Here is a 12,738-nt window from a genome sequence, read left to right on the forward strand (position 1 = left end):
TGTCCAGGGCTCCTCTGAAGCTTGAACCCGGCTCCCGTGTCTGGTAGCCGGAGGTGAGGTCGGCATGTGGTGAGACGGAGAGAGAGGGGAGAGAGAGAGAGAGAGCGGGGAGGGAGGGATGGAGAGGGCAGCGAGAGAGAGGGGCAGGGAGAAAGAGGGGAGAGAGAGCGGCAGGGAGAGAGAGGGGGAGGCAGGGAGAGAGGGTAAGGGAGGGAGAGAGAGAGGGGCAAGGGAAGAGAGAGGGGCAGGGGGAGAGAGGGGCAGGGAGAGAGAGGGGGGAGAGAGAGAGGGGAGAGAGAGAGAGCGGCACGGAGAGAGGGGGAGGGAGAGAGACAGGGTGAGGGGGGGAAAGTGTGAAGGGGTGGGAGAGAGGGAGAGCTGACCTTCTTCCTTCCTTTGGCCGCCGCAATTCAAACTTCCCGCCGAACTCACAAAATACGGCCGCCCTTCTTCACCAGCCGGGCTCTGAGTCCAGCTCCTTCCCCGGGGTGTCTTCCTCTCTTCTCTATATCCTTCCCTCACTCTCTCCTTCTCTCTCTCTCTCGCTCCTTCCCTCTCTCGCTCTCCTTCCCTCTCTCTCTCTCTCTCCTTCCCTCTCTCTCTTGCTCACTCTTCTTCCCGCTCTCTCTCTCTCTCTCTCCTTCCCTCTCTCTCTCTCTCTCTCCTTCCCTCTCTCTCCTTCCCTCTCTCTCTCCTTCCCTCTCTCTCTCTCTCTCCTTCCCTCTCTCTCTCTCCTTCCCTCTCTCTCTCTCTCTCTCCTTCCCTCTCTCTCTCTCTCCTTCCCTCTCTCTCTCTGTCTCTCCCTCCTTCCCTCTCTCTCTCTGTCTCCTTCCCTCTCTCTCTCTCTGTCTCCTTCCATCTCTCTCTCCTTCCCTCTCTCTCTCTGTCTCTCTCTCCTTCCCTCTCTCTCTCTCTCCTTCCCTCTCTCTCTCTCTTTCTCCTTCCCTCTCTGTCTTTTTTTTTATTCATTGATGGGATGTGGGCGTCGCTGGCTAGGCCTGCATTTAGTGCCCATCCCTAATTGCCCTTGAGAAGATGGTGGTGAGCCGCCTTCTTGAACCGCTGCAGTCCATATGGTGTAGGTACACCCACAATGCTGTTAGGAAGGGAGTTCCAGGATTTTGGCCCAGCGACAGTGAAGGAACGGCGATACAGGTCCAAGTCAGGATGGTGTGTGGCTTGGAGGGGAACTTGTAGGTGGTGATGTTCCCATGCGTCTGCTGCCCTTGTCCTTCTAAGTGGTAGAGTTTGCGGGTTTGGAAGGTGCTGTTGAAGGAGCTTTGGCGAGTTGCTGCAATGCATCTTGTAGATGGTACACACTGCAGCCACAGTACGCCGGTGGTGGAGGGAGTGAATGTTGAAGGTGGTGGATGGAATGCCAATCAAGTGGGCTGCTTTATCCTGAATGGTGTCGAGCTTCTTGAGTGTTGTAGGAGCTGCACTCAACCAGGCAAGTGGAGAGTATTCCATCACACTCCTGACTTGTGCCTTGTAGATGGTGGAAAGGCTTTGGGGAGTCAGGAGGTGAGACACTCACCGCAGAATTCCCAGCCTCTGGCCTGCTCTTGTAGCCACAGTATTTATATGGCTGGTCCAGTTCAGTTTCTGATCAATGGTAACCCCCAGGATGTTGATAGTGGGAGATTCAGCGATGGTAATGCCATTGAATGTCAAGGGGAGATGGTTAGAGTCTCGCTTGTTGGAGATGGTCATTGCCTGGCACTTGTGTGGTGCGAATGTTACTTGCCACTTGTCAGCCCAAGTCTGAATGTTGTCCGTGTCTTGCTGCATATGGACACGGACTGTGTCAGTATCTGATGAGTCTCGAATGGTGCTGAACAGTGTGCAATCATCAGCGAACATCCCCCCTTTTGACTTTATGATGGACGGAAGGTCATTGATGAAACAGCTGAAGATGGTTGGGCCTAGGACACTGCCCTGAGGAACTCCTGCAGTGATGTCATGTGATTGAGATGAATGACCTCCAACAACCACAGCCAACTTCCTTTGTGCTAGGTATGATTCCAACCAATGGAGAGCTTTCCCCTTGATTCCCATTGACTTCAGTTTTGCTAGGGCTCCTTGATGCCACACTCGATCAAATGCTGCCTTGATGTCAAGGGCAGTCACTCTCACCTCACCTCTTGAGTTCAGCTCTTTTGTCCATGTTTGGACCAAGGCTGTAATGAGGTCAGGAGCTGAGTGGCCCTGGCGGAACCCAAACTGGGCATCAGTTAGCAGGTTATTGCTGAGTAAGTGCCGCTTGATAGCACTGTCGACGACACCTTCCATCACTTTGCTGATGATTGAGAGTAGACTGATGGGACGGTAATTGGCCGGGTCGGATTTGTCCTGCTTTTTGTAGACAGGACATACTTGGGCAATTTTCCACATTGCCGGGTAGATGCCAGTGTTGTAGCTGTACTGGAACAGCTTGGCTAGGGGCGCAGCTAGTTCTGGAGCACAAGTCTTCAGTACTATTGCCGGAATGTTGTCAGGGCCCATAGCCTTTGCAGTATCCAGTGTCTTCAGCCATTTCTTGACATCACGTGGAGTGAATTGAATGGGCTGAAGACTGGCATCTGTGATGCTGGGGACCTCAGGAGGAGGCCGAGATGGATCATCCACTCGGCACTTCTGGCTGAAGATAGTTGCAAATGCTTCAGCCTTGTCTTTTGCACTCACGTGCTGGGCTCCACCATCATTGAGGATGGGGATATTTTTGGAGCCTCCTCCTCCTGTTAACTGTTTAATTGTCCACCACCACTCGCGACTGGATGTGGCAGGACTGCAGAGCTTTGATTTGATCCGATGGTTGTGAGATCGCTTAGCTTTGTCTATCGCATGTTGCTTCCCTCCTTCCCTCCTTCCCTCTCTCTCTCTGTCTCCTTCCCTCTCTCTCTCCTTCCCTCTCTCTCTCTGTCTCTCTCTCCTTCCCCCTCTCTCTGTCTCTCTCTCCTTCCCTCTCTCTCTCCTTCCCTCTCTCTCTCTCTCCCCTTCCCTCCCTCTCTCTCTCCTTCCCTCTCTCTCTCCTTCCCTCTCTCTCTCCTTCCCTCTCTCTCTCTGTCTCCTTCCCTCTCTCTGTCCTTCCCTCTCTCTCTCTCTCTCTCTCCTTCCCTCCCTCTCTCTCTTCTTCCCTCTCTCTCTCTCTCTCTCTTTCCCTCTCCCTCTCTCTCTCTCCTTCCCACACAGACAGACAGACAGACAAACTCATTTATATGCCCTCAAAAAACCCTCGGCACCGCCGGGCACTCCAGCTAGTTTTATATATTTTAGTTCCACAACAATTAGCAGTGCCATTTATATACTAATATTATGCATGATATGACTTCTGACCCACTAAAGTGTTCAAACCACCATTTAATGCTGTAGTGCTAGGGAGGAACAGCTGCCCACAGCTGAACTAAGTCCATGACCATTCCCCAAGGTATTTTTTATTTTTTATTAAGCTGCAGACTAGTTGGAATCTGGTAGGGTGAATTCCGAGATTCATAACATCACAAGCAAGAATCCTTTTCCAGTAAAAGAACATAAATAAAAAACCTCCCTCACACAAAGAATTTGGTGGGATCTTCCAGCTGTTGTTGGGCAAATATATTAAAAACAGGCACAAATTTATAAAACGATTATGCAATTGTGAGTAGCACTGCTCTACCCTCTTTTTACAATGCTTCACTCCCTCCAAAGCTGAACCTTTCAACAGTTGCTAAAATAAGAAAATATGCATCATTGGCAAAAAACAAATCTTAGCTCCCTGGGTAATGATATAAAGTAAGGATTCAAATCAATTATAAAGTATCACACATTGCCGACACTTTTATATTTAAAGCACAATGCACTATTTTTCAGGTATCATCAGAAGTGTTGGAAGCATCCAGGGCTGAACTTTGAAGTCTGTTACATTTAGTCAATAATCAGGTGTATGACATGATGGAGTGCACTTCATGAATAATTTAGCATGCGAATAATTTACAACCAGATAGTCAAGATACAGGTCGAAATAGTGTACTCAAAAGTGCAATCTATGAAAACTGGAAACTGTCACTGCAAATTTGTTCCAGTTGGAAACTGACAGGTCAGCTCCTTGACACAGAAAAAAAAGCAATGTGCCCTTTCCCCAGTTTCTATGACATACAGCAATTTTTTCCATCAGACACTTCAAAGTCACTGCCTCTGCAGTTAGTGAATACAGCAGAGCTGAAAAATTGCATTCTATAAAAATCAACAGCCATAAAGGTCACAGACACAGCTGCACAATTTGAGCTGCACCTCCAGCATTCAATTGTGATTATTGTCACCAGTTCAGTTCTACACTTACTAACATTGGTCCAGTGAACTCTTGTGCTGTGAAACTCTCATGCAGGTGTGTTCATGAGGGTAATTCAAAAAATTTAGCTCATCATAGTTATTTGTATTCTGTGGAGTTTAGTGAAACAGCTGCATGTAAATTATAGATTCCAAAGGAGAACTGAACGACCTGTATGATTTTAATGTTTGTATTATGAGCAAGGTTGTGCAGTGCTTCCACTGGTTGGCTCTTACAAAGCATAAACTAAAAACGCAATTCTATTTCTTACAGTGTAGAAATATTTGTGTGGCACTATAATTTAAATACAGTACTAAGTTTAGCAGCATATCGCACTAAATATGCCAACTAGCCATTAACATAAACAACTTACATTTATATAGTACCTTTAATGCAGAAAAATGCCCCAAAGTGTTTCAAAGAGGCTTAAAAAGGCAAAAATGGATGCTAAGCCAAAGAAGCAGATATTAGATGGGGTGACCAAAAGCTTGGATAAAGAGGTGGATTTTAAGGAGAGTCTTAAAGGAGGATAGGAAGGTGTAGAGACAGAGAGGTTTAGGGAGGAAATTCCAGAGCGAGGGGTCTCGATGGCTGAAGGCCATTGGTGGGGCGAAGGGATGGAGGAATGCACAAGAGGTCAGAGTCAGAGGAACGGAGAGTTCGGCAGGAGTTGTAGGGCTGGGGGAGGTTATGGAAATTAGGGGGGTGGGGCCTTGAAGGGATTTAAGCATGAGGATGAGAATTCTAAATTGGATGCGTTAGGGGACCGGGAGCCAAGATAGGTCAGCAAGGACAGGAGTGATGGGTGAATGGTGTATGAGATAGGATATGGGCAGCAGAATTTTGGATGAGCTGAATTTACAAACTGTGGAGGATAGTCGGCCAGCCAGGAGAGTATTGGAATAGTCAGGTGTGGAGATGACAAAGATACGTATTAATTGTAGTCCAGTTTTTATTTTCAGCCAGTTCAATAGTTGTCTTATTTCACTAATTCATTCAATATTAAACTATCCAGCTCAACACTGATTGCCCAGGCTAATGCTTCTTACATTTGCATTTATACTTACCATATGCTGAAGGTTCAGGTTATCCATCCTGCCATAGCAAAGATCTAGGAGAGTTACAGGTTGTTTAGTCAGATTCCTTCCTGACATTAGCCACAGCATGGAAAGGTTCTCTACATTTGCTGCCTATAATAAGAATTTAAAGAATATTTGTGTGAATATTTAATTTGATTGGATTTTATTTCCAAATAGAATGACTCACAACAGTTGCAAGCATTGCTATGCACTTTTAATAAATAGCATAATAAAATAGACTTTAATTGTCCAAATATGACAACCTAAAGCTGTGACAGTTCATTTCAAATGTACCATCAGTAAGAAGTAACCTTTGCTAATCAGTCCTTCATAAAAGTCAAAATATTTGTTCCAGAGGCGATCCAACATTTTATTCACTGTTCTTCTTAGGCAGTCCCTCGGAACTGAGGATGACTTGCTTCCACATTAAAAATGAGTTCTCAGGTGACTGATGAGTCCAATGCGGGACCTACAGTCTCTGTCACAGGTGGGGCAGATGGTGGGTGGGGTGCTTGGGTTGATGTGTGCTCCTTGCGCTTGGCTTCCTCTTGCTCCTGGCAAAGAGACTCAAGGTGTTTGGCGCCTTCCTGGATGCTTCTCCTCCACTTTTTGTGGTCTTGGGCCAGGGATTCCCTGGTGTCGGTGGGGATGTTGCACTTTTTCAAGGAGGCTTTGAGGGTGTCCTTGAAGCGTTTCCTCTGCCCACCTGGGGCTCTCTTGCCGTGTTGGAGCTCCGAGTAGAGCCCTTGTTTTGGGAATCTCGTATCGAGCATGCGGACGATGTGACCAGTCCATCGGAGCTGATCGAGCATGGTCAAAGCTTCGATGCTGGGGATGTTGGCCTGAGCGAGAACACTGACGTTGGTGCACCTACCCTGCCAATGAATTTGCAGGATCTTGTGGAGGCAGCGTAGGTGGTACCTCTCCAGTGCTTTGAGGTGCCTGCTGTACATGATCCATGTCTCTGAGGCATACAGAAAGGCGGGTATCACTACTGCTGTGTAGACCATGAGCTTGGTGCCGGGTTTGAGGTCCTGGACTTCAAACACACTCTTCCTCAGGCGACCGAAGGCTGCACTGGCATACTGAAGGTGGTGTTGGACTCCGTCATCGATGTCTGCCCTTGTTGACAGTAGGCTCTCGAGGTATGGAAAGTAGTCCACATTGTTCAAGGCCTTGTCGTGGATTTTGATAACCAGGGGCCAGTACTGTGTGGCAGGGGCAGGTTGGTAGAGGACCTTTGTCTTATGGATGTTTAGTGTAAGGCCCATGCTCTCGTACGCTTCGGTGAAGGTGTTGACGATGGTTTGGAGTTCGACCTCCGAGTATGCGCAGACGCAAGCGTCGTCTGCATACTGTAATTCGACGACAGAGGATGGGATGACCTTGGATCTGGACTGGAGGTGACGGTGCCATTCACTGTGCCATTTAATGAAATTACAGGTTAATAATTTTAAAACAAACTGATGAATGGATTTGTTACTTGAGCTTTTATAGACAGAATGACAACAACAGTTAAACCAAATCAGTCCATTGAGATATTGTCTATGAAAAATTCACAGAATAAAATGCAAAAATCTGCTGAATCTGTATCTCTTCTCCCTATAGAATGCAAAGGAGATTCTGGTATTGTCTGCATGCTGGGAAAGCAGCCGGGGTTACAAGCAGCACTGAATTTCTCAAATTTGAACTTCATGAGTTTTGAATAAAAATGCAAAAAAAAACAAAAGAGGTGACATCTTGGGGATTCCACACTACTTCCTAAGGGGGTTGGTTACTAAAACGACCTAAAAGATCCAATGCTGAAAGAATACAAACGAAACTGTTTACCATATTCCAGTGAAAATTTACAAACCTAATATTCATTTCAATAGTTATCTTATTTTATGCATCAGCAATTAAAATGATAAGGGGGGGGGGGGATTTTCTTGAAACAATTTTTCAAAGCACTTGTTCAAACCGTAAGACAAAAATAAGAATGATCAATGCCTTTTAAAAAAATCAACACATGCACTCAGTTATACACTTAAAAGTAACCATGCAATTAATCATGTTTTTCCCCTTAATGCAGACTGTGACTAACGTGGTATGCTGAGATTTGAATTTGGAAATGAAGGTTAACTTTTTCATTAGAACATTTTTCACGGTGCTTGTAGTAGCGTGATGAATTTTGCTAGAGGCAGGGGTTGAGATGACATATTTGGGATGAAATAAAGGAAATTACTTTTTAAACGGGATTTTTCTACTTTTTTTTCCCCTTGAAAAAAAATGTTCATCCTTCAGCCTTCTCAAAGCACCATGTCAAAATACCAATATGTTGAACTAAAATCCAGTAGAAAGGCTGTTCATTCCTAGAGAGCATACTCCAGAGTTCTTATTTAAAATTTGTTTCCATTTACTCACACAACACCAGCAATAGTTTTTATGTCTTCTTCTTTTAAATGTTATCACCTATATAGTTTAAAAGGCAGATGACAGGAAGGGTGTACAGTATTTTGCTTTGGGGTGGCAACAATAACATAAAAATTCAAAATGGTTAAACTGCTGAACAAAAACAATAACAAACTTTTCTTCCATTATTACTACTAGTCTCAATTTTGTTCACAGCCTCAAATGTGAGTCAGGATAATCGTGGGGGTGGGGGGAGGGGGGGGTGGGCGGGGGGTAGGCGATGGAATTAAAGCCTGCTTGCTAAGCACTTGCTAAGGATTCTGAAAACTTTTAGAAAAGCCTAAGAAACACGGAGGCCATTCTCCATGCCAGTTTTCCAGGTGCTAGGGTGAAGGAAAAGGGCAGACATCCATAAAGCTGGTTCTCCACCCCTTCTGCTTTGATACACATTTCTAGAGGGCTGGTGGGCAGATGGTGGAAGATCCCACTTAAAGCAAATGGGACTTCCGTTGAATATTTAAATTATGCAACAGCACTGTTCTTACACTTCCCAGTTCTGAACACTGTTTCTATACAATTGTAAATGATGCCGGTACTGGTGAGGGCAATGGTTCTTCTGGGGGGTACAGCCAGAGCCAAGTCCACGGCACCACAGGTGGCTCAGCTGTACAGGGGAGGAGGAGGAAGATCAGGAAAGCAATAGTGGTAGGGAATTCAAAAGTTAGGGGAACAGACTATTTCTGCGGCCGCAGACGTGACTCCAGGTTGGTATGTTGCCTCCCTGGTGCCTGGGTCAAGGATGTCACTGAGCGGCTGCAGCACATTCTGAGGGGGGAGGGTGAACAGCCAGAGGTTGTGGTCCATATTGGTACCAACGACATATGTAGAAAAAGGGATGAGGTCCTGCAGGCAGATTTTAGGGAGCTAGGAAAGAGATAAAAAAGCAGGACCTCAAAGGTAGTAATCTCCAGATATAGATAGCGAGAAACTGTTCCCATTGGCGGAAGGGTCGAGAACCTGAGGACACAGATTTAAGGTAACTGGCAAAAGAACCAAAGGCGACATGAGGATAAGCTTTTTTACGGAGCGAGTGGTTAGGATCTGGAATGCGCTGCCTGAGATGGTGGTGGTGGCAGACTCAATCATGGCTTTCAAAAGGGAATTGGATAAGTATCTAAAGGAAAAAAAAATTGCAGTGCCACGGGGAAAGGGTGGGGGAGTGGGACTAGCTGAAGTGCTCTTGCAGAGAGCCGGCACAAGCTCGATGGGCCGAATGGCCTCCTTCTGTGCTGTAATCATTCTATGATTCTATTCTATGCCCATAGGTGTCCATGATTGATAGGCACTGAGTAGCCAAAATAAATGAATTTGAAGGGCCAAATGAATATTATTTTGTGGTTTTGATCCTATTTCTGGCCTGTTTTCCCATTTCCTCCTAGCATTTAAGTTCTCCTGAGCCTGTGTGCAAATTGTTTACATTTTTTTTGTCCCAAACACCATTAATGCCCTCAATAGGCTTTCCAATAGGAATACCCCTATCTGAGGTGTTGAGGAAAAAGGAAAGGATAACCAAAGGCATACCAGGCACGTTTGACAGAATGAGAAGTGCTCTAATTACACCCTCTGGTACCTGCACACCTGCAACTACACACAGAGGCAGATGATTAAGGTTCCAACTCTTAACTTAAATTTTGACAGCAAACCCATGTGAAGCCTTACTAGCCACACCTACCAACATGGCGTCGACCACGTTTGCAGGCATTGCATCACCAATCTGACAAAGGCTATGGGGAAGTGTCTTTACAGGTTTTAGGTCATCAACGCCATATGCAGAGCTCTGCCATTTGCTATAAGGATACCCCCTGCTAACATGCACCATGAGGCTGGCACAGCAAGTGACAGAATCAGTCAGCTGCAGCTTTATGCTTACGCTTAGGGCTTTCTTTCCCTTCATTTTTGTCTGTCACTTCTTAGCCCACTGTTCCAGCAGCCTTGACAAATATTGCTAATCTGTTGATAGGCTTTTAGAGCCTTTCTAAATGCTTTCAGAACTTTCTCCCTTCCAATTGTGAAACTTCCCTTTAATTGTCTCCATCCCTTTAGGCTTCACTTACACACACGTTGACTTTCCACCACTAGTGTGTTCCCTACACTTGTTCCAGTATGTACCTGGATTTGTAAGTAACAACAACTTGCACTTATACACCACCTTTAACGTAGTAAAACGTCCCAAGATACTTCACAAGAGCGTTAGCAAACAAAATCTGACACTGAGCCACATAAGAAGACATTAAGAAAGGTGACCAAAAGCTTGGTCAAAGAGGTCAGTTTTAAGGAGCGACGTAAAGGAAGAAAGAGAGGTAAAGAGGTTTAGGGAGGGAATTTCAGAGCTTAGGGCCTTGGCAGCTGAAGGCACGGTGGAGCGATTATAATCGAGAATGTGCAAGAGGCCAGAATTGGAGAAGCGCAGATATCTCGGGGGTTGTAGGTGCTGGACGAGGTTACAGAGATAGGGAGGGGTGAGGCCATGGAAGGATTTGAAAACAAAGGCAAGAATTTTAAAATTGAGGCATTGCCGGACCTGGAGCTAATGTAGGTCAGCGAGCACGGGGTGATGGGTGAACGGGGCTTGGTGCAAGTTATGTTATAGGAAGCAGAGTTTTGGATGAGCTCAAGTTTATGTAGGGTGGAAGGTGGAAGGACGGCCAGGGGAGCATTGGAATAGTCAAGTCTAGCGGTAAAAAAGGCATGGATGAGGGTTTCAGGTATAAGGTTGCATGGCTAAAGTTGCTGAGGCAGGAAATTTGAGTGCTGGTCACACATTCTGGGTTGAAATTTGACTTGGGCAGGGACGCAAAATGGGCGATATCGCATCTGCCGCTGGTTATACACCATGCCCGATATTCAGTTCTATTGAAGTCAATGGAACTATCGGACGGGACATATAACTGGGGGGGCAGATGCATTACACCACGTTTTGCGTCTCTGCCCAAGTCAAATTTCACCTCACTCAGGCAAAATTAGCACCACCTCATAACATTTCAGACATGGCTTGCACTAGGAATAGAAAATTGTCCCTGTGTAAAAAATTGAAACAAAAAGTGTTTCCTAAACTTCCATTCAAGTTTGCAAGCTAGCATCAGGAGTGGCGGGTGCAGATTCACAAAATCCACTTCCAATAAGCAGGGCAAGTGATTTGCTATTGCTTAGGTCCTGTCAGAAATTGGCACTTTCCCTATCTCTGTGGCTTTTTATGCAAAATGGTGATACTCAGGTAGCAAATTTCATAATATAGTCAGTGTACGCAATCCCACTACAACAAAGCACTTTGCTCTACCATAAGTTTTGCTCACTCAATATCTGGTCTTAAGTCAGTTAACTCAGTGTTTTCATTTAAGTGCCAAATCAGGGGGGAGAAATTCATTATCGCCCTGTTTGGGGCGCTGTTATCGGCCATGAGCAAAATTTCGCGCCTGGCACTAATTATCGCCTCCGACGGCAAACTTGGCTTTTATCGCCCCTGGAGGTGATTGGAGCGCTAAATCAGGCACAACACACCTCTCTTAAGGCGCTAAGGCCGAGGAGCAAGGCACTACCTCAGAGCGCGGGCGCAGCGCAGGTGCTGTCAGTTACCGATTAAACACAGACACACTGGCGCCGGTCAGTTCTTAAAGGGGAGGGTCGATCTTGCTCTCCAGCCACACCCTGCTCTTTGGAACCTTGAATCTTGGCCTGGACAGACCGGTGGCTAAATCTTGCAGGCAAGGACTATGGAGAGGGCCAGGGAGCGAGCACATCACTTCAGCAAGCGGGCCTTGGAGGCTCTGGTTGGCACGGTGGAGCGCAGAAGATCTATACTGTACCCAGAGAGTGGCAGGAGGCCTTTGCCATGCGAGTACAGAAGAGTGTGGAGGGAGGTGGCTCAGAGCATCTCCTCAAGGAGCATGGTGCCTAGGACCCATCTCCAATGTAGGAAAAAGTCCAACGACCTCACTCAGGTCGTCAGGGTGAGTGGCTTCTTTTCAAAACCTCTCCATCCCTCCATCTCAACCTCACTCTATGGCCAGAGGGTCTTAAAAGCCCCAATGCCCAACACTCATCCAAGACCCATGGCCCTTTCATCAAACACACACGCACAGTCCACACTTTGCATACAGTAAGGGCTATTCAACTATGGGATGCACATCAGGCAAGACCATGGCTGCATACAGTAAGGGCTATTCAACTATGGGATGCACATCCGGCAAGACCATGGCTGCATACATTAAGGGCTATTCAACTATGGGATGCACATCAGGCAAGACCATGGCTGCAAACAGTAAGGGCTATTCAACTATGGGAGGCACATCAGGCAAGACCATGGCTGCATACAGTAAGGGCTATTCAACTATGGGATGCACATCAGGCAAGACCATGGCTGCATACAGTAAGGACTATTCAACTATGGGAGGCACATCAGGCAAGACCATGGCTGTATATTTACTCAGACGCCATCCTTTTTCTTGCAGGCCAAGCTATATAGGAGACAGCAGCAACGGACGGGTGGAGGGCGGCCTCAGCTGCAACCCCTCAATGATCTTGAGGTACGCATCCAGAGGCTTGTGGCAAGCTGGGTGATCGGTCCCGTCGCCATGGGAGACGTCGACCCCGTTCTGGACAGCAATGGTAAGGTCATCACCTTTTTGTCCTCTCTCCTTCCACTTGTTCCTCATAACACCAGCCTTTGACACTTTCAATCCAACTTACTAAATCACTGTACTCATTCCTCCCTTGCTGCCACCCTGTCCTCACGCTAAAGCCACCCTTGTACCTCCCTGCTTTCAGATGGTGATTCACCAGCTGAGGAGACGGGCCCTCAAGCAGCCAGTGGGAGTGAAGCTGCAGGCGAGGAGGAAGAGGAAGCCGGAGCATCAGCGCCACCCTCTCCCGAGGAAGCCCATGCCCACACTGGGAACACGCCTT

At 46.8% G+C, this 12,738-nt stretch overlaps 1 pseudogene; it reads right to left on the minus strand.

Annotated features, from left to right (window-relative positions):
- The window catches only part of LOC147124502 (uncharacterized), a 453,926-nt pseudogene that overhangs the window by 298,553 nt on the left and 142,635 nt on the right, over positions 1-12,738 (minus strand).

This window comes from Somniosus microcephalus, chromosome 1 (assembly GCF_052327205.1).
Source record: "Somniosus microcephalus isolate GS21.2 chromosome 1, FLI_Smic_1.0, whole genome shotgun sequence".
Taxonomy (NCBI): domain Eukaryota; kingdom Metazoa; phylum Chordata; class Chondrichthyes; order Squaliformes; family Somniosidae; genus Somniosus; species Somniosus microcephalus.